Source organism: Glycine soja, chromosome 9 (assembly GCF_004193775.1).
Source record: "Glycine soja cultivar W05 chromosome 9, ASM419377v2, whole genome shotgun sequence".
Lineage (NCBI taxonomy): Eukaryota > Viridiplantae > Streptophyta > Magnoliopsida > Fabales > Fabaceae > Glycine > Glycine soja.
In genome coordinates this window covers 12,965,632-12,987,354 of record NC_041010.1, presented here as the reverse complement: position 1 = coordinate 12,987,354, position 21,723 = coordinate 12,965,632, and the positions used below count along the sequence as shown (strand labels likewise).

General features: G+C 35.8%; 1 long non-coding RNA gene across 1 annotated transcript; it reads right to left on the bottom strand.

The window, feature by feature from the left end:
- Positions 1-2,724: 2,724 nt before the first annotated feature.
- Positions 2,725-3,290, bottom strand: LOC114425844. Its single transcript, XR_003669303.1, has 2 exons — positions 3,184-3,290; positions 2,725-3,064 (listed from the first exon to the last, which is right to left on the bottom strand). It is a non-coding gene; the product is annotated as an uncharacterized LOC114425844 (long non-coding RNA).
- Positions 3,291-21,723: the final 18,433 nt, after the last annotated feature.

Here is a 21,723-nt window from a genome sequence, read left to right as displayed (position 1 = left end):
AATGAAATCCAGTGTCAAGGATTAAACGATAAGTCCCAACAGCTTCCACTGGAACTTTCACTCTATTCCTCATGAAGACAAACTTCCCATTTGGGTTTATGGTTCAGGTTGTAAGGAATCCTTGATCATATTAGAAACATGAGTTGTACATCTAGAATCAATCCACCAAGTATTATAGGGAACCTCAGTTAAATTTGATTCAAAACATGCATAAGCATTATGCTCATCTTTCTTTTCGAACCAAGCTTTACGTTTTTGGCAGTTCATATGGAAATGTCTAGATTTCCCACAGAAATGACATTTGTCATTTTTCTTCTGGATCTTAGTAGAGGACTCAACAATCTTTAATGGTTCTTTGCCCTTTCCATGTTTCTTATTGACTTTCTTTCCAACTCCCTGATTACTCACTTAATGAACGGAGTGGTTTCCTTGATTCTTAAGTTTGGTTTCCTCTTGAACTAACATATTATGCAATTCATGCACATTCCATTTGTCTTTCATGGTATTATAGTTCATTTGGAAGGGACCATACTCAGACGATAATGAGTTCAAAATGAACTACAAAAGGATTTTTTCATCCACCACCATTCCAAGAGACTTAAGTTTTACTGTAATATGTCATCTCAATCACATGTTCATGCATAGTACGAGAACCATCAAACTTCATGGTGGTTAAATTACTCATTAATGTCCCAGCAAAAGACTTATCAGCAGTTTGGGAGCACTCTTCCACATATTTCATAAATTCTTTTACACTTTCAGTTTTGGGAAGAGCAGACTTAATGTTATTTGCTATGCTCATGTGCATAAGCATCAAACAAATTTTGTTTGACTTTTCCCAAGCCTTATAATGGGTTTTCTCTTCGTTGCTACTAGCATCAGTAATAGTAACAAGTTTTTTCAACTTGAAGAGCCAAATCAAGATCCAACACACCTAAGTGAAATTGGACTTGTTCGCTCCAATCAGAGAAATTTAACCAATTAAAACTGGAACAGACATACCAAGAGAATGCAAAGATATAGGAAAGGATACTGCAATTAACAGATGCTTAACATTAATACTTTGAGTCATAAATTAAACATACAATACATATTCAAACAACAAACAAACATTCTATGTATACTAATGTTCTCCTTTGGGTGATACATTAATACACAAAAAAACATACCAATGCTAATAATTTTAAAATTATTTAGTAAGGCATATGCATTAATTAGAAATACTTATTATCTTTGGATATATAAATAAAACTAATAATGCATACATACTACCAACAGTCATATCCATAAATTATAAGAACAACTAATCAATCTTTGGGTGATCCATAAATGTCTTATAATAATGAACTTCAATTAACCCATAAACCAATAATCTATAATTTAGCATCCATTCTATGGGTAATTGAAATAAAATTGTCACTAATTTGGAATTAAACAAAACATAAAGATTTGACCACTTTGGTGATTACAAATCTATCATACATTTAATCCAAATTACTTGATCCAATTTTGAATAACAATTTTTTTTTCCAAAATCAAATTTTGAGGGCATTCCTAATATGGGGTAACAATATATTACATTCACCATATGAAGGCATTCGGCATATTTCCATTTCAAATTGCAGTAAATTTAAGATCAATTTTGAATTGAAATTGACGTAAGAGAGACATTGAATTTCAATTCAAGATATTCAAAGTTTGGATTCAGGGCATTCCAAACTCGAAAACAATTATAATATGCACAACGGAAAACAAAATAGTTTAAATAATTTTTCAATTGGAATTAGATTCATACAATGTGTGGAAGAAACATCATTCATGGAGAATCATAAATTCAATAACCTAATGCTCTGATACCACATGTTAGTTATAGATTCCATACATTTATATTCAATGAATCTATTACATATTGTAAGGATCTTAGAATCTATGATTTCCTCATAGAGTTTGAAAATAAGTAGAACTTACCTTGATCCATGAAAGACATAAGTTCTTCAATTTTCATTGTTCCAATCTATCTCTTTCCTTCTTTTATTTTCCTCTCACGTTCTTGATGGGTAATTAGAGGAAAAACTCTTACGGCAGAGATAAAACCATTTGCCTTTTATTAACAAACTTTCATCAAGTTAGTTATCAGAAGTTTATTAACTTCCCATAAATTTATTAACTTTTCATATTTGCCAATAGGTCCTTTATTTTATTAGATCAAGTTTAGACCTTTAATTCACATGAGTCACATTATCATATTATTTAATATTTTTTTCTATCAAATCCCCATTGAGTTTATAATTTCTATTATTTCCAATTTCTGGGGCCTGAGCTTCATTTCCTCCATTCTTCACATTTGTCCATGGAGAAAATGTATATATAAATCATACATAGGAGAAATGAAGAAATTCCAAGGTCTCATATATATGAGTTGACACCTAAACAACCCTTTTTTTTTATACTTTATCTCTAAACCAACCTTTGAAATATCGTGGGTTGTAGAAGTTGATGAAGTAACAAGTTTCCTAATCTTTATGTTTCATGCAGCAAAATAAGAACAACCATATGATATACTTAATAATGCGGTAAATATACAATTTATGTCATGTTAGTACTAAATTTTCTTGCATAATGCTTAATATATAAAATACTTTAATTGTAAAGTTTTAGTTCAGAAGACAAGAAATAAAACGAGAATAAATAATTCCTTTCTTTCTTTTTTCTTTCTAAATTATAACCACAAAATTAGATGTGTCATCTTCATGGTGGGAAATTTGAATCAAGAATTACAAGGTCTCCTTTGTTAGGGTTTCGGAAGAATATGCTTGTGTTATAACAAAATAACAAAGAAAAATAAATTTCTGGGCTAGAAATTAAACTAATGGTGCCTAGGTCTATGATGTCTTGGTCCACTATAATCTTCATGAATGTGGGGTAACTGGTTCTTTGGTTTTCTGGATACTCTAGAGGCTCTTTTCTTCAGTGTACCCGTGCAATATTGTTCATCTTTGCAGACAATAGCTTCCTTGTTAGCACCATTATTAGTTTTTTTCAACAAATTGCTTTCTTCTTGATCCTGCAATCAGAAGAGAATTAATTTGGTTTTGTTCTATCAACTTCAGTGAAAAAATATTTAAGTATATAACTAAAGCATGGCATTTGAGTACGTAAAACATCAAAGCAATGATCACTAACGTGTTGTTTATGTTGCTGAGCTGCAAAAGACCCTTTCTCCAAGCGAATCCCTGAACAAAAACAACTAACATGAGAAATCCAGTTGATATAATAATAATAATAATAATAATAATAATAATACAATACTGAAAGTCTAAATGAATTTATGCTGAAAATATAGTTCTTGCCTTGAGCCTTGGTGAGAAAGAGAGACAAAAGCAGAAGAGAAATTACAAGAGAATAAGGCTTCATTTGAAGAAAACTCTTGGGAAGAACCAAAGGATGAGTAAGTAGCTAGGTTGAAACCCTTAACAAAATGGATGAATTATAATTAATTTCTTGAGGAGGAAAAGCTTAATTAATCATGCAATTGGAACTTGTGACTTATGAGTGATAGATGGCCTTTGGTATGTATGGCTGCTTATATTTATACATTTACCAATGAGTAGGGGCGTATAAGGGGTCCCCACTTCAATTGAAGTTCATCAACTTAAACTGAGAAGGTTTTTTTATTATTGTTGTCTTCTACCCTTGTCGGAGGAAATTATTAATAATCATTTGATACCCCCAATCATTTAAGTGCAATCTAGGTGTCAACAATAGTTTTTCAATAATTAATATTAGCAAATGCAAGTTACTTTAGCCAATAGTATATTAACAACATTAATTAAACAACGAGTCAATGTAGCATAGCAAAAAGGAAAAGATTAAGTGTGGGCTTAACAAGGTACATTTACTTTAGGAAATGGTACAGTGTTTTGGCTGGCTTGGGAGGTGTGGGCTAGTTTTGGAAGAATTTTGTGAACCCAATGTAATGTTGGTTTACATGATTAACTATTCCTTTTCCTTGTTTTTCACGAATGTAGGCTTCTATGTTTGCAAACTTCCCCAATATCAGCGTTTTGGTCTGTCTGATTCACTTTTGTGCTACATGACCACGGTTTTTTTTTTTTTCCCTATGTTTACTTCTTTCGTCCTTGTAGACAATATGTCTCCTCCACAAGACAAACTTATTGATTTACACATGTCTAAACTTCTTGATAACCTAACTAGTCCCGCATCATATGAAAGTTTTCTAGTTGCTCTAAATCTCTAGCTATATAGATAGAATAAGAAAAAAAAAAAGGAAAAAAATTTGTCAGCACTCTTTAGTTTTGGATATAATTCTCGTGATATAATGTGGAAAAAAAAACTTAAGAGTGTAAAATAAGTATTTGTACTGTTGAAATATTTATGAATCACGGTTACATTAAATAGCTTATTCCATAGCTATCAAGATATCAATTCAATTTTTTCATCACTATAATAGCAAAATAATATCAATTCACTTCATTATTTCTCTTTACAAAATTAAGGAAAACTCCCTTCTTTTTCATTGGATAACACCAACTAAGAAAATATTTGTTTTTTTTTTACTATTTTTTCAATTTTATTTTATTTTTTTAACTCTTTTAATGTGAAATTTGTAAAATAAAATAAAATCAAGTGCATTTATCATTAATTGAAATAAAATACCTCATAAAGTAACTAGCTTAAAATCAAATGGTGAATCTGTCCATATTTTCTTACTTTACACATCTCTACATTTTAGAAGAGGTAAATCCTATATACTCTTTTTCCTCCATGATACTAAATTAATAGAATCTTATGAATATAAAATATGAGATTTGTCTTCTTTAAAGTTAGTAATGCAATAAGATAAAGTGTAAGAGAGCGTTTGTTTCAGATAATTTTTTTTTGGAATATGAGGTTGAGAATAAAATGAAACTACGAAACACTAACTTAACAAGCCTAGGAATAACATTCCAAGATATAATATTCCTGCAATGTGATCCCCGGAATGCAAAATTATACCATGAAATAAATCCTTGAGTTATAACGTTTAATTAATAAACCAACAAGTGGGATTTTTTGATAAAAATAATAAATTATATACAGGTGCATAATACAATCCCATGCGACTTTTTGATTTTAGAGATAGGGGAAGATGCCAACTTCCTCATTATCCTTACAATATCCCTCCTCATTGGCATAGATTGGGGAAACTTTGGACTTCAAGCAAAAGAGACAAAAATAAAAGGGAGGAACTAATTAAAGTTTGGCTTGGCAAGGAAACCATGCATATGAGAAAGGGTGACACTTTCCCTTCCTCCCTCAATTGTAGAAGGTTGATTCTAAAAGGGGTTGAGTTTGTGACCTTAAACAAGTGCTTTTAGGAGGCAACTCAAGTTTACACTTTCTTTTTTCTCATTGAGTTTGCTCCTTTATTCCGTTACTTTTGGCTTTTGGGGCCAATTTAAGTTTTAAGTTTGAGGTTGCTAGGTTTATGCATTGCATTCACTATACTCATACATTTTTAGGTTTTTCTTTTATCTATACTGACATACGTTCATGTTTAGGCAATTTTTTAAAGGCATTCATGTTTTATGCCTGATTTATTTGAATTCACTAGATTGGATGCATTTTATTTATAATTAACTAAGTCTTGCAGTAGTATATTTGTGTAAAAAAATATCTGGCAAGTTGAAAAATTAACACATTTCTCCAATCTTGTTTCCATTTATTTGAACCACAAAAGTGTGGGAATTGAGCGCCTATGCACTTTCTTTGTTTTTAGTGTGGATTGTGTGTGGATTCTTCGTAGTTGAACTCTCTAGAACTTGATCAGAAACCTATTGAGATTATATAATAATTTTTGCTTGCTTGGATGAATATGATGATTAGGACAATTAGGAATTTCTATCAGACTCCTGAGTTAGATTAAATGTGACCCTTAGTTGCCCCCTTGATAACGAGTTTACTTCCTTCAAGTTCATTATGAAAAATATCCTATTAGGTTAAAATGTCTAGCATATTGTTCATAAGTGAGCATATCTAAAGTTCGTTTTTGTGTCTGTCGTATCTATGGTTCAAGAGTTTTTCACTCATATGTAGCTGAAGCAAATTTTGCTCCAAGGTTTGCTTCAATGTCTCCATATCTATCTACTTTATCTTCGTCAATCAAACTAATTATCTATATATCTATACATTCCTTTTTTATTTTTTGTATTAGTTTTGTATTACAGGTACGTGGTTGTTGGCTAAATATGGTTTTCTTTCGTGTTCCTAAATTTGTTTTTGGTTGCATGCTCTACAAAAATTCAATTAAAACAAAAAAAAGGAAAAGAAAGATAAAAAAAGGGGGGAAATAGAAAGAAGTGAATCTAGTTCCTTTTTATTAACATGCGTGTCTCCTATTCTTATTATTAATGCTTTGATTTATACTTTTAATTCTTCATCTTTAGCTGTTTCTTTTTTTTTTAATTTATGTGCATTTTCATCTCTATTCCCTTTACTTGTTCTCCGTATTTAATACACCCTCATATAAATTATCCATATCAATTAACATATTCTAAATTGTCATCCTTATACTAGGTTCCTTAAATTCTCATCCTTATCTATTAGATATCCCAAATGAAAACCACATATATCATAACAACCTTATCTAATAGGTTGTTTAAATTCTCATCCTTATATATTTGATATCTCAAATCCTTATGTTTATTAGTCCAAATTTATCTTAATATTTTAGTTGAATGTCTAAAAAAAAACTAGAATTAAAAAGACAGAGAAAGTAAAGAGCCAAAAAATGAAAAAAAAAAAAACTAAAAAGAAAAGCAAAAAAGACAGGGGTATAAAGGAATGTGGAAACTGCAAACAGAGAGAATACAAAAAAATGTTTTGAAGGAGACTTTAAATTAAGAACAAATCAGTATGAGGAGGAAAGAGATGATAGAGATTAAATGTCAACAAAAGAATAGTAAAAGTGATTTGTTGGTTGTTCATGGTGGTCCAATGGTCCAATGGGCTTACTTAGTTCAGTTTGATTGAACCATTGAAAGACTAAATTGAGTATTTTAGAGACTTTTGTAATATTTAAAATATTTTTATTAGTCTATTATGGGTTTTGAGTTTGCAAAAGGTTTCGTTTAATTTTATTTTATTTTTTTGAGTTTTCATAATGAATATTGCTATTGACCCCACCCATGTGAGGGGATTTTTTTAATTTTCCAAAAATATCATTCCTTACGGAAGTATGATTTTGTTGTACATTGTCAAGCAGAAGCATACTTTCATTGAAATGTTGGGGTGAAAAAAAAAAAAAGCAATGCAATGAAAGTACAATTACATTATGCATGTCCAACAAAATCATATTTTTGTTGTGTCGTTTTTTGGGTACAAAAAAAATATACCGCCAAATCGTGTTTTTGATGTTGTAATAAAGGCTTGAAAAAAAAAGTAACAGAAACTAGATTTCGCTTTATTGAATATACACTTAATTGTATTTCCATTACATTTTTTTACACCCTTATATTACAAAAACAAAAAGTTGATTCTGTGTATATTCAATAATAATTGGAGGTGGTGAAGATCTGGGTCAATGGGTCTTGAATGATGCAAATCAAAAGTGTGTTGAACACAGTGATGTTGAGGATGCACGACAACACAGATGGAGGTGCAAGGGTTGTGTATTTGTGTTGTGGCGGCATAGTGGTGGCTAGGTCATGGGGGTTGCATGCGCATGGATTTGGAGTTAGAAGCGGCACGCGAAGTTGTTTAGACTATGGTGGTGGTGGTGCGCATGGCCGATGTTTGGGTCACTAGTTTAGATTTGGGCAAAGATAGTGTGTGAATGTGATGGCTTGGGGGTGGCACGGTGAGGGATGGATTTGAAGTTGTTGCTATTGGGACAATTTTGGTGGTGCGCGGATCTAGTCGAAGTGAGAAGAAGGTTTGGGGGCACAAGAAAGGTGAAGAGGAAGAGGGAGGGTGATTGTTTTGATTTGAGGGGTAAGAAGGTCTTTTCTCATGGCTTTTATTTTTGTAGGAGCAAATAGCAAATGGAGTAGGTGTCAATAACAACTGTTTCATAACCAATGCTGGCTTCATTTTGCTTGGGTCTTTTTTTTTTTTTTTCAGCATTGTGTCTAGCCTAACACTTTTATTCTTTGGATCTTATAAAGTTCATAACCAATGTGTGCTTCATTTTGCTTGGGTTTTTTTTTTCCAGCATTGTGTCTTGCCTAATACTTTACTATTTGGATCTCACAAAGTATATTAAAAAAAGGTATATTTTACATTATTATTTTTTCTTTCTTTCTTGTTTATAATTCAAGGGGATAATGGTGATACCACTATCACCTTGAGAGTAATCTTGGTTCATTAGAAATAAGTTGTCTTTACATAGAGAACTTATCTATTTTTTTTAACAAAAGAAAAAAGTGATGTGTGATATTAATTGTATCTAATCTCAATTTTTTGATCGGACTTAGATTTAAATATCTAAAATTATATACAAAAGATTTTAAAAAATATTGTTGTTGGTAATCTCAATATATATAATAACTGTCCAGTCATATGTTACATGTTGACCGGACAATATTACTAATATAGTTTTTTTACTTACTTCTTTTACTCTTTTTCTTTCTGTTTGTTTAAAAAAAAATTACTGTTTTTTTAACCGTGCAAAACATAGGCACTGCACGCTAGTAGTTTTAAAAATTCAATCTAAATCAGTTAAATATTTAATATTGTGTATAGATGGCGGCAGTAATAGACAAAAAATGATAAAAATAGTGGTAATTTTGTGGGAATCCAAAATTGGTGTCGCAACGATCCTGTTGATGATATGTGCCTTTTTCTTCTGACTACAATAAAACTAATATCAGTTTGGGGATTGGGATACTATTTTTGGTGGGCAGGGAATTGGGATACTCTTTCTGGTACAGTGTTGCATTGGCATTTGGCAATGTTGAACAAACACATTAATCAAATATTCATAAATTGAATAAGACTTCATTTTCTTTTTAATATTGATATTATAAAGGAAATATTCCTTAGGATTCTTTTTATAGCTTGTTTTTGGTTTCATATTCTAGATGTATTTTTTTACGTTTTGAATGTAAATCAAGTTAATAATTATAACTTTTACATTTTAAACATGATTTTTTCTTTTTCAATGAGTTTTCAAATAGGCTATTATGAATACTATGAGTAGGAAATCCACATTAGTTATTGACAAGGGTATTTTTTAAAGGGTTTATAAGTGAGCGAGGAGGATTCTTATTTTATTAGCTAATTTATTGTAATGAATTAGACTTAAATTTAAATTTTAAAATAGTAGTAGAGTGTATTGTAGTGATTTTACTTAGGTATAGTAGGCTACTTATTATTGGACTATTATCATATCATTTGCATATAATTAAATAAAACAAATTTTATTTCGAGGTATTCAGTTTTGATATGAAAAAAATAGTATATATATTTAAGTGAAGAATAGTTTTTAATCTACAAACATTTTTTTATAGAATTAAGTTATGTTCAAATTTAAATTTTAAGAGCGAACATGACATAAACCAACTCCTAATCCTTTTTTTCTTCTTTACCCTCTTTAACATTTTTTTTAATTCACAAATTACTGAATTTCCCAAATGGATTTTAAATTATTATTATTATTATTATTTAAACATCTTTAAAAGAAAAAAACATAAGTTCGACATAAGGGGCGTCGTGACTTTTCAGAACTATGAGTTTGAACTGCCTAATACTTGAAAGGTAGATGAACCTCTCTCGTTTTTTGTTTTATTAAATGACTACAAGTCTACAACCAATACCTGTTTTCTGTTTAGATGCGTGTCAAGAACCATACAATTCCGTTTGGGAGTTGTTACGTACGCCTTAGCTGATGGGTTCGTTAGGCATGGTATCAATCTTTGGGCTGATTCCATTAATTTTCATTATGTTCCAGATTTTGCTATTAGCTATGTCAAAAGCAGTTTTGTACTTCTTAAATATGTTAATTGAATTCTAGTTGAACTTTAAGTATAAAATAAATTATGTTGAAAGAAAAATATTTATTTTATGTGCGTTTATGATCTTTTACAAATATTAGTTATTATTTACTATTTCCAATATAAAAATTATGTCATATCAATATGATGATAAAAAAAATAATATATATACTTTAGGTTCTAATGACTTTTAATTTATTTGGGGTCTAGGGGCACTTTAGGCCAGCATTCAAAAAAAAAGAAGTCTGTACGTTACTTTAGTTTGATTTTAATTACGTTTTATAAGAAAAAAATATTATTAATAATTACAAAAATAAATACGAGGGTTATCTAAATTCTACATTAAGATTAATCAATGTCAAATTTTACAAGAAATAAAATAATTTTTTTCAAGACAAAAAGGAAATTATATTATATAAAGATATATAAAGAGTAGAACGATGTTATTTTCTTAATACATGATTAAATAATTTTAATTCTATGCTAAGAATAATTAAATTTATTTTATGTTGTTGAAAGAAAAATAGACTAAATGAATGTTCTATTTTTCTTGTTAGTGGTGAGTTAAGATATGTTGGACTTCTGTTCTTAGGACTTTAATTAATTGGGTTTAGTAAATAAGTGAAAGAAGGAGTGTGTTTAGAAACATGGCTTTGTGTGAAGGAAGAGTCCTAGTAGCCTCTACAACCCTTCCCTTAAACTTCTAAAAATCTGAATAGCTACTCCCAAACCCTTCATTTCCTTCCTCCTTAAAAATACTCACTTGGTTCTTAAGGTTAAGAGCGTTGAAACTTGTAACATCTTTAGTTCACCGGATAAAGTTTATTTGTATAGTTATATGGTGATTTTATATTAAATAATATAGAGGTAGAACGAAAAAAGATTATTCAAGTTTTTATTAAATTATTTGCTTTGATATATAATAAGAAAAATATTTAAAAAAATAGTTTAATTTAATAAAAGGAAGATAATATGTATTACTAGAAAATAATTATTGTTTTTATAAAAAGTTGTAAATGTATGTAAATTGTTGAAATAAATATTTCTTCACATGTCCGAAACATTTTATCAAAGAAAATAAAGATGCAATTTTTATAATAAGTAAAACATGCAATTTTTTACCTAATTTTTTTCTCCAACAAAAACTATCAGCCCTTGAAATGGAATGGGATTATAGAATAAAATAAGTGATTCCACTATATATAAGAAACAAAAATTATACTGTATGAGATTATTTAAAAAAAAACATGATGAAAATGTAGATGAAATCAATAATCAAAAATACAAATTGATGTATATGGAACACGAACTAAACTCATTAACAAAATATAAAACCAAACCTAACAATTGCAACTAGTGGAAAAAGAAACACACTTGAATTGTAAGTAATATAACATTTTTTAACAAACACAATTAAAAGAAGTGGAAGAAAGGAAGAAAATGTGAGAAGATAACACAAATAAATATTTTTTTAAATCATATTTGTCATGAAATTATTCACTTGCACCTAAAATCATGCTAAGGTTGAAACTTTGTGCTAATGCAAGACAGAAATGGAGGAATCATAGGAGATAGTGCAAACCTAGCATTTATTAAAAAGGAAATAGTGCAAAAACAAAAAACTATCGTAATTGTTATTTATATTAGGTTATAATGGAGAGAAATTAATTATAATTGGAGAATAGAAAATTGAAATAGGGAAAAATGAACATTTACCTTACAATTTAAGTATTTTAATTATATTAGTTATGATGAATTTATTTTTGACGCATAGTGATTCCTGTAATTACCATTTTGAATTTCTAAAATGGCACTAAAGTATTGAAAGATATTTTTTTATATTTTAAAATTCAATTTCTTTCTCTTTTTCGTTTGATATTTTTAAAGAATGTGAATGAGTAGTAACATAACATTTAATGTTATTACTTAATATCGAAATTATGAAAATTAACATTTATTTAAATTTGTAAAATAAAAACATGTATAAGAATATCAAAAACTAATTTTTAATAATCAAAATAGAAACTCAAGTATCTATCAACTACTCACGCTCTTTTTTTTAGTACAGACTCACATTATTTTTAAATCGTAAAATCTAATTTATATTGATTATTTATTTATTTAATTGTATAAATTTGATTAAATTCCAAATATGTACCTAAAATAAATGAAATGAAATAAAGAAATGATTGTTTTCTTGTCCAACATATTTTGGTGTAGGTTGTTGACACACTCCAACTAAAATTGGAGTATGCTTGCAAATCTCTCATATAAATAATTTCAATTGAATATTTTTTTTATATTTCTTTTTGACATAAATTTGGAAATATGTACACAAATAAAATTATTAATTTTTAATTAAATATTTAGATGTGTATTAAATATAATTATAGTAAAATTGAGCAAGATGATTAGTTGTATTTCTAATTATATAGATATTGTCGTAAAAAAAATAAGTCTATTTAAATTTATTATAGTTTATTCTTTCTTCAAATAATGATACAATACCTATATCAAAAGTATAAATACGAAAATAATGTAAATATAATAATTTTTAATATTAATTATTTTAATTTGAGTGTTTCTTTTTTGAAATTGTGGTTACTATTTTAATGTGTACTTTATTTTTGTGTGTTTATAAGAAATATTTTAAAATTTATTTATATTAAAAATTAAAGTTTATTTAAATTTTTTGAAATTGTATAATTATTTTAAAATATATTTACAGCAATTAGTCTATCCTCACATTTTCTTTTCCCTTTTTTACAAAACTCTCACCTAAGACCCCATCTCTCTTTGTGGCTAAAGTCACCTAATATAAGAAGCAAGAATTGTCCTAGTAGAAGTAATCTCTCTCCCCCCCCCCCCCCCCCCCTTCTTTTAGTGGCTCCCTTTTATTTTGGTGTCTTCCCCTTCTCCTCGAACCAATTGTAGAAGTTGACCTCGAGACCCCGAAATCTTCACGTGTTGTGGCTACCATTCAATTATGAGTCTTTCAAGTTTCTATTTTTGGGCTCTGTTTGGTTTGTCCTAGTCTCTACCACTTCCATTTTGGGTTTGCCGTTAGATACGTCTTCAAGGGAACCCTTGAGCCTAATGTGCTTGGCAGAGCTTGCATGAAGGAGTAGGACAGTGACCAAGCAGAGAGTAGCATGGAGTTGATGGAGATTGTCATACCCTAATTTCGTCTGGGGATTATTACTTGATAATATGCAACCTTTGATCGGCCGCTTTGAGATACTTGGCATCCTTTGTTTCACAATATGTGAAGTCCCGAGACATGCCGGAAATCAAAAGGAAGCAGGCTTACGCGATCCGTGAAATTCCGTAATGTGGCGAAAACCAAAAGGAGGTGTTGTTACGCAATCCGTGAGTTTCCGTAACTTCTTCGAAAGCTAAAAAGGAATAAATACATGATCCGTAAGGATCCGTAACCTTACGGAAAGAAAATAAGTATCGTTACGAAATTCGTAAAGTTTCGTAACGTTACGGAAAAAGAATCACCAAAAAAGGTAAAGGGGGGTGAACTTATCAAGATAGGGATGTAAATAGCAATTCAAATCTAGGCCCTTCTGGAACATTTTGGAAGTTGGGTTGCTTAAGGAGGAAGCAATTGGGCGGCAAGCTATTCCATGTTTTTGAAAAATGGTTTCCGGGGCTTCCGCGGCTTCTGTAATACTTTTGTAAAATTTCCGATAACCTTGGGTAAGCATATTCTACTTAACATTGGTGAAAGGGAAGAGAAAAAAGATGAAAGTTAAGTCATATATGCTTCCGTAAGGCTTCCGTAACTTTTCCGTAAATTACGAAAGAAGGTCGGGTGAACTTATCAAGATAGGGGTGTAAATAGCAATTCAAGTCTAGGCCCTTCTGGAACATTTTGGAAGTTGGGTTGCTTACGGAGGAAGCAATTGGACGGCAAACTCCTCCACGTTTTTGAAAAATGGTTTCCGGGGCTTCCGCGGCTTCCGTAGTACTTCCGTAAAATTTCCGAAAACCTTGGGTAAGCATATTCCCCTTAACATTGGTGAAAGGGAAGAGAAAAAAGATGAAAATCAAATTCGAAAACACTTCCGTAAGGCTTCTATAACTTTTCCGTAAAATACGAAAAGGGGGGGTGAACTTAGTAATTCAGGTGCGCTTAGAAATCTTCTTCATTAAGTCTCTGGGCAGCAAGCACCTCCTTTTTTTTCTATAAATAGGGGAGGGGGGAGCTGTTTCAAAATGTTCAAGACTCCTTTGGCTATGCATTTCGACTATTTTGGGCAAAAAACACGTTTTCGTGAAGAAAAATCGAGTCGAAGTGCTTCCGTAAGCGATTCTGTGGAAATTCTTCATCGTTCTTCGTCGTTCTCGACCGTTCTTCAACATTCATCGTTCGTTCTTCGTTTTCTTCAGTCTTCAATGGGTAAGTACCTCAAACCGAGCTTTTCAATTCATTCTATGTACCCGTGGTGGTCCACATTTTGTTTCATGTATTTTTATTCTCATTTTCATTCGCTTTCTATACCCTCTTTTGACGTGCTTCAGTCATTTATTTAAGTCATTTCTCGCCTAATCTAAAAATAAAATAAATTTCTACCGATCGTTTGAATTGTATCATCCGTTAATTTTGGTTAAGATGAATTCCGACCGTTCGGTCGTGCCGTAACCACGTTGGAAATAAAAAAAGAGGTAAAATAATAATATAATAATAAAAAATACCCTTTTAGTAAAATAAAGCGAAAAATCAATCGGACGTTTTCTCTTTGGGATTTCTCATTCTTAATTGAATCAACTAATAACTAAAGTGAAACTAAGGCTAAAATCAACTCGCCTAGTCAAGCTCATCCACAAAAAATAGGGTTTTGAAAGTTTATCATTTCAGTTTCTTACCAAGTAAAATGGATCATTTTTAAGGTCCAACGCCTTAAAATGATCACCTTTCAAGTAAAAAGAATCACTTGATTCACGCATAAGAAAGAACTACGTAGGTCTGATTTCCTCTTTGATAGAGGGTACGTAGGAGCAAGAGCCTCGCTTTTGTCGACCTCAAAAAATAAAAAGAAATAAAAGTTAAGGTAACACAATTTCCACAATTCTAAAAAAATAGGTTGTTGTCCTTTGAGACAAACGTGAGAGGTGCTAATACCTTTCTCAAGCGTAAATACAACTCCCGAACTTAGAATTTTCATTTTGACTGGTTTCCTTCGGTTTTCCCGATGTTTTCCACAAATAAACGTTGGTGGCGACTCCGTGCATCTTTCCTCCTTTGGAAAGCGCACCCGTGAGCCTCGCCTTCGCTCGCCCGCGAAAGGGCATGTTGCGACAATTGGCGACTCCACTGGGGACCTTTTTGTGAGTTAGGCCTATTTTAAAGAATTGTGGAATTGTGAAACTTTGTGTGTGCATTTTGTTGAACTGTGTAAAATGTAAATAACTGTTGTCTACTTTGCATTCTTTACACTGCATTCTAAGCACCCACGGGTTTGAGTAAAAAAGGGGGCCTATACCCAGGTTCATGGGAATTTAAGGAGTGGAGGTGAATCTATTATCATGCTAGGTCTCCGACTTGCTTGATAATAGTGAAACCTCGTCTAGAGCTTTCTCTCTTTATAATGTGTTGTCGCTGGTATTCCATACCGCCACAATATTGTTATCTTGAGTGATGATACCTCTAGAAAATAGCCGTGTGAGTTATGAATTGTTGGGGAGTAGTTATTAGAGACCCCTAGATATTGTCCTATAGGTTCCCAAATAGGGGCAAAAGAGCAAACACGCTCCGTGCCAATCGTTCTCATGCATTTTTTTGGTAAATAGCACCAGTTTATAGTTTTGCTAGTGATGTTTGGTTTCTTTAGGGTAATACATGTCCTTTTTAATACTACGTTGAGGCGCCATCATGCCTAAAACGTAGCATTAAAATTGGATCCTTGCAGTCTCGTATGTGTGAATTATCCTTTTGTGTTGTTTTCTTTCCGTTTCATGCATACGCATTGCATCATTCATGTCGGAGTCTTGATCCACCCCTTTTTTAGGTAAATGATGGGGACAAATCAAAACGGCAAAAGGTTTTATCAAGTCAAGGTTAAAAGTCTAGATGTCACCAGCCTCAAGGAATTGGGATGATTGATGGGACCTCTCCAAAGGAAAGCCTTTCGCAAAGTGTACAGAAAGATTCTAGATTTGACCGCGGCGGAGGTATTTACGGAGGCTGTCGTATCCCTCGCCCAATACTATGACCAGCCACTGAGGTGCTTCACGTTTGGGGACTTCCAAATGGTACCGACTATTGAAGAGTTTGAGGAGATACTAGGATGCCCTCTTGGGGGGAGAAAACCGTATCTTTTCTCCGGGTTTCTTCCCTCCTTGAGCAAGATTGCAGCTGTGGTCGGGGATTCGGCAAGAGAGTTGGATCGCATGAAGCAAACTCGCAACGGCGTAGTGGGCCTGCCACAGAAATACTTGGAAGGCAAGGCAAGGCAAGGGATATGGAGAGCCAAGAGAAGTGGGGCCTGTTTGCGGATATACTAGCTTTGTTGATTTTTGGGGTTGTCCTCTTTCCGAATGTGGACGGTTTGGTGGACTTAGCCACCATTGACGCTTTCCTCGCGTATCACCATAGCAAGGAGAGTCCAGTGGTGGCTATCTTGGCAGATTTGTTTGATACCTTTGACCGGAGATGTGAGAAAAACAGTGCACGGATTGTCTGTTGTTTACCCGCTCTCTGTGTGTGGTTGGTTTCACACCTATTCCAACAAGACACAAGACACCCGTGTCCGCTTCAAAGCTATCGCTCATGCGCCGAAAAAGGAAGAGTCGATTGGGACCAACATTTGGCTGGAATAGGAGGCAACGCAATCAATTGGTTTTCTCGTTGGAAGGAAGGCAAGGAAGGAGTTCTCTTCTCATGTGGGGACTACCCTAATGTTCCATTGATAGGGACTAGGGGTTGTATTAATTATAATCCTGCACTCGCCATAAGACAGCTAGGGTACCCCATGAGGGGAGCGCCAACCGAAGAAAGTCTCTCGCCTTTCCTTGTGAGGGATCTAGGCGTGCAAAGTCTCCAGGTGATACAAAGAGTCCACAAGGCGTGTAGAAGTCCGTTGAAGAAAGACAAGGAGCTTAGAGGCATCCGAAACGGCGTCATCGGTGGTAATCATGGATGGCTAAGAGTTCACACGCGAGGGTTAGATTGGCTCTCCAAATTGAAAGTTATCAATGAGGAGAACTTCGAAGCTCTGGAGGAAGATGAAGAAGTCCAAGCTCTCAAATTAGATCTAGGGAAGGCGAGACTCGCCAAGGAGAAGTTCAAATCAACCGCTACACACATCCGGAAAGAGTGCACCGAGTTACAAGAAGAAAACGCGGCCACTGCAAGAGCCCTTGAACAAGAAACTAAAAGGGCCCGCAAGGAGGAATATGGCCGAGAGAAATTCCGAGGAGCATTGTGGGGTAGCAACAATGAGCTCAAGCTCCAAAGAGAGGAAAGAGACCGGTCACGAGTGCATGGCATGATCTTAAAAGAAGAGTTAGCTGCGTGCGCAAGATCCAAGAGGAGTTTGGCTCAACACTTGGAAGCCACAGAGCAAAGTATGCTAGCTATCATAGGGCAATACAAGGAAGAGTTGAACCAGTCTGTGGCCCATGAACAAAAGCTAGTGGAGGATTTTGCACAAGTGTACGCCGAAAAAGAAGCAAGAGGGAGGGTGATTGATGCATTGCATCAAGAAGCAACTATGTGGATGGATAGGTTCGCCTTGACCTTGAATGGAAGTCAAGACCTCCCGCGTCTATTAGCCAAAGAAAAAGCCATGGCCGAAGTGTGTACGGCCCCCGAGGAGATTCATGGGCTAATCAATTACTGTCAACACATGATAGATTTGATGGCCCACATAATTAGAAACCGTTAGGTTCTCTTGTAACCCCTTTGTATAATCTTGGCTAGATGAAAGCCTTGTTCTTTTTATAAAATGAGAAGTTCTGAACTCATCATGTTATCTAAAAAACCCTTGGGGTGGATCCAAGTGCTCCGATCATTCATTTGCATATTCATGTTTTGGTGGCATACTCACCGTTGTTTATTTCTTTAGGAATTTCATCATAACTAAGAAAACACCAAGGCACCCCTATAACACTCGATCCAGAAAAATGGATAATGAAGAGGGCGTGCAGGAACAGATGAAGGCCGATCTATCGGCCTTAAAAGATCAAATGGCTTCCATCTCGGAGGTCATGTTAAATCTCCAGAAAACTATAGAGGATAAAGCCACTGCAACCGCCTCCAGTATAGTTAGGGAAGCGGAGCCGGTGCTGCAGCCCACCTTAAATCCGGGCCGAGACAGAAACACGGCAGTGTTTGGTCGAAGGTATAGCCCACAAGCTTATCCTTATGGCTTACCTCCGGAATTCACTCCCCGTGCCACCCCGGAAGATTTAAGCCAAGCCCCTACTTTCGAGGGGCAGCTCCCACCTTATGACGACTATCCCGGGCAAGACGATGAGGAAGGAGATACCTATCTCGGTCCCCTGCTCCACCTCAAAGATCCGTCCCCCCATGAATTACCCCAACCAAACATAGTCCGCCATATCCCGACTTCACCCACACCCGTAAAAGAATCTGTTCCCTTCGTGGAAGATAAGGGAAAGATTAAGGCGCTTGAAGAGAGGTTGAGAGCAGTCGAGGGCCTCGACAATTACCCATTCTCGGATCTAGCGGACTTATGTCTCGTACCCAATATCGTCATTCCTCCCAAGTTCAAAGTACCGGACTTTGATAAGTACAAAGGGACAACATGTCCGAAAGGGCATCTTCGGATGTATTGCTGAAAAATGGGGGCGTATTCTGCGGACGAAAAGTTGTTGGTCCATTTCTTTCAAGCCAACTTGGCCGGAGCAGCTGTAGCATGGTATACCAATCTGGAAGCTTCCCAGATCCGATCATGGAAGGACTTGGCAACTGCCTTCATTAGGCAGTACCAGTACAATACGGATATGGCTCCCGATCGGAACCAGCTTCAGAGTATGACTAAGCAAGAGCATGAGTCCATTAAGGAATATGCCCAAAGATGGAGAGATCTTGCAGCCCAAGTTGTACTGCCTATGACGGAGAGGGAGATGATCACAATTATGGTAGATACGTTACCCACATTCTACTATGAAAAGCTGATAGGCTACATGCCAGCTAACTTTGTGGATCTCGTCTTCGCCGGAGAAAGGATTGAATCTGGACTACGAAAAGGCAAGTTCGAATATGCTTCCAATGTGGCCCCCAACAACAACAGAAGAGCCCCAGTAGTGGGCGCGAGGAAAAAGGAAGGAGACGCCCACGCGGTCACCACTGCCCCGACGTGGATGAAAGCACCCCAAAATATCCAAAGCTCATACCAGCCCAATCCCCCAAAATTTTTAATCCGAGCCGAGAGTTCCCTCCCGGCTCAAGTAAAAAGACCACCCGCAACAGAAAGAGCGCCAGCCCAACGCACAGCTCCAGCCGCTCCCCGACCAGTTAATAATACAGCCCCCGGCGCGAGCTATAAATATGCACAACACCCACCCCCGAAAGATAACTTCTCTCCTATTCCCATGGCATACTCCGAGTTATGGCCTTCATTATTGGAGAATCACTTGGTGGTGGCCATACCCGGGAAGGTCCTCCAGCCACCCTACCCCAAGTGGTATGACCCGGGTGCCAAGTGTGCGTACCATAGTGGAGTTCCCGGACACAACATTGACTCCTGCATCCCGTTCAAGTATAAGGTGCAGCACCTGATTAGTGCCGGCTGGCTATCGTTTCAGGAGGAAGGCCCAAATGTTGAAACCAACCCGCTAACTAGTCATGGAGGGGCTAGCGTGAACGTTGTCGAAGAGGATGGGCCATCGCGGGCAAAGAGATTAAGAGAGGTGGCTACTTCTAGACGCTTCATCTATCAATCACTGCAAGCGGCGTGCATGGTCTCCCGTGGCGGAGGCGAAAGGGACGAGTGTTTGTTTCACCTCGGGAAGTCACATGACATGGAAACCTGCCCCGCGGTGGAAGAATTGCTTCAACGGTTCATGGATTGCGGGAAGCTTGAAGTGTCCATAGGAGGGAGGGAAGAACCACAAATTTGCATGCAGTCGGAAGAGAAGAAGGTTCCTCTAACCCCCAAGGCCCTAGTGATATGTTTTACTAGGAAAGGGACCGGCTCCACACCCATGTATCCCCGGACAGTGCCCAAGCCAACGCCATTTGCATATCAAAGTAATAAGGTCGTTCCGTGGAAGTATACCCCTCCCGCGTTCAGTGAAAGAGTTGCGACCGAAGTTGACTCCCTGTCAGCTAAGGTGACCAACATCACCGGCCTCAGTGGCATAACCCGCAGTGGTCGGGTGTTCGCTTCCCCTCACCCGACGGAGTTGCCCTCCAAGGAAAAAGCGCCCATGGTCCAAGAGCCCACAGACGTAGCCACCCCCTCGAAAGAAGTAGATCCTCCAGTGGTAAGAGGGGCTGAAAAGAAAGAAGGTCTTCAAGGTAAGACGGTGACTTTGGAAGAGGCCTATGAGTTCCTTCGCCTCATCCAACAAAGCGAGTTTAAGGTAGTCGAGCAACTGAATAAAACTCCAGCAAGGATCTCGTTGCTTGAACTGCTCATAAACTCCGAGCCTCATCGTACGCTATTGATAAAAGTCCTCAATGATGCCCATGTAGCCCATGATATCTCAGTGGAGGGTTTCGAAGGCATCGTTAATCATATAACCACCAACAATTATATCGCGTTTGCGGAAGATGAGATTCCCGTAGAGGGGAGAGGACACAACAAGGCTCTTCATGTGTCGGTAAAGTGTATGGACCATGTTGTCGCAAAGGTGCTTATCGACAATGGATCAAGTTTGAATGTAATGCCGAAGACCACTTTGGAAAAGCTTCCTTTTAGTGCGTCACATTTAAAACTGAGCTCGATGGTGGTGCGAGCCTTTGATGGTAGTCGACGGGAAGTGATAGGGGAAATCGACATTCCCATTCAGATAGGCCCCCACACTTGCAATGTGGTGTTTCAAGTAATGGATATAAATCCCGCCTATAGCTGCCTCTTGGGAAGACCTTGGATTCATGCGCTGGGAGTGGTCCCTTCAACGCTTCACCAGAAATTGAAGTTCGCAGTGGGTGGACTTTTAGTGATAGTGTCGGGTGAAGAGGATATGTTAGTGAGCTGCCCCTCCTTCGCCCCATACGTAGAAGCGGCAAAAGAATCATTGGAAACGGCTTTCCAATCCTTCGAAGTGGTGAGCTGCGCCTCTGTGGAACCAAGTCCGTTGCTGCCTTCTCTCTCCAACGCGGCCATAATGGTGGCGCGTGTTATGCTCAGCAACGGATTTGAGCCCGGAATGGGTCTAGGCAAGGACGGCCTCGGAAATGCCGATGTGGTCGATATCAAGGGAAATCCAAACAAGTATGGATTAGGGTATGAACCCGGGATGCCGGGGAGGAGGAATGTGCCATCAAGATTTCGGGCGGATAGGGTATATGGCCCGGCCGTATTAGCCAGTGTTTCACCAGCGCTGGAATGGTGTCCGAGGAAGAGGTGGCCGCAATAGAAAAGGAGTTCCCTCAAGACCCACCAAGTTTTGTGCAACCATGCCACCCTAATTCCCAAGTGGGGAACTGGCGCGTGATAAGCCAGTCAGAAGTCTATACCGCTGATTCAATGTAATTAGAGCCTATAGATTTCCTTTCTCTTTTGTTTTGTGAAACCTACCTTATTAAATA